Consider the following 1,427-nt stretch of genomic DNA (forward strand, 5'->3'; position numbering starts at 1 on the left):
AAAAAAAAAAAAAAAAAAAAAAAAAAGCAAAGCTAGATCCTTACCTTAGGACACATACAAAAATAAATTAAACACACAAAAATAAATTATACTTGAAAAATAAAATAAATTCCAGCTGAGTGTCCATTTCCCTGTACTGGAAATAAAGGACTTTTATGTTGAATGTTACGGTACTCTGAAAAAGCAGATTGAAGAGGATATCAGAAAATGAAAAGTTATCCCTTGCTCTTGGGTTGGAAGAATGAATAAAGAGAAAGTGGCCATACTCCCAAAATGATTACACAGATTTAACGCAATTCCAATCAAAATAGCATTAAGCATACCTCACAGAACTAGAGGAAACATTCCTAAAATCCATTTGGAACCAGAAAAAAAACCTAGAATAAAAAAAAACAATTCTGGGCAACAAAGGCAATTCAGGGGTATCACAATTCCTGACTTGCAATTATAGTACAGAGAGACTGTGATAAAAACAGCATGGTACTGGCAAACAACAATAACAACAAAAGACCAAAACTGACATGAGGATCAATGGAACTGAATATAAGATGCAGAAGCAGCTCAAAACACACTAAGCCACCTTATCTTTGACAAAAGTTAGAAGAATGATAGACTCTTTAATAAGTGGTGCTGGAAAAACTGGCTTTCTACATGCCAAAGATTAGTACAAGACCCATGTCCCTCACCATGCACTAAACTAAAATCAAAATGGATCAAAGATCTGAATATTAAACAGAAACACTAAATCTGCTGGAAGGGAGACTAGGTAGAACTCTTGGAGACATAGATGGAGTCAAAGACTCCATAAACAAAACCCAGACTGCATGGGAAATAATAAAAAGAATCAACAACTGGAATCTCATCCTATTAAAAAGCTTTTGTACTGCAAAAGAAATCACCAACAGAGTGACAAGACAACCACAGAGTAGAAAAAAAATGTTAGCTGGTTGTCCTTCAAAGGACTAATATCTAGAACATACGAGGAACTGAAAAAAATCAGACCCCCTAAATTTAAAGACCCAATCCAAAAATGGGCAACTCAAGTGAACAGACACTTCTCAGATTAAGAAGCACAAACACTGAATAAACATATGAAAAAATGTTCAACATCACTGGTCATTCGAGAAATGCAAATTAAAACAACACAGAGATCCATCTCACTCCAGAAAGAATGGTTGCTATCAAATCAACCAACAACAAATGCTGATGGGGCTGTGGGGAAAACGGCATCCTTCTCCACTGTTAATGAGAGTGTAGACCAGTGCAACTACTGTGGAAATCAATATAGAGATACCTCAAAAAACAAGGATTAGGGCTGGAGATTTGGCTCAGTGGTTCTTCTGCCTGCTATGCAAGTGCAAGGGCCAGAGTTTGATCCCTAGTACCCCCCCAAAAAAAAACCCACCAAAAAAAAAAAACAAACAGAC

This window comes from Fukomys damarensis, unplaced genomic scaffold, assembly GCF_012274545.1.
Source record: "Fukomys damarensis isolate Sample0158 unplaced genomic scaffold, DMR_v1.0_HiC HiC_scaffold_39, whole genome shotgun sequence".
In the NCBI taxonomy this organism is placed as follows: domain Eukaryota; kingdom Metazoa; phylum Chordata; class Mammalia; order Rodentia; family Bathyergidae; genus Fukomys; species Fukomys damarensis.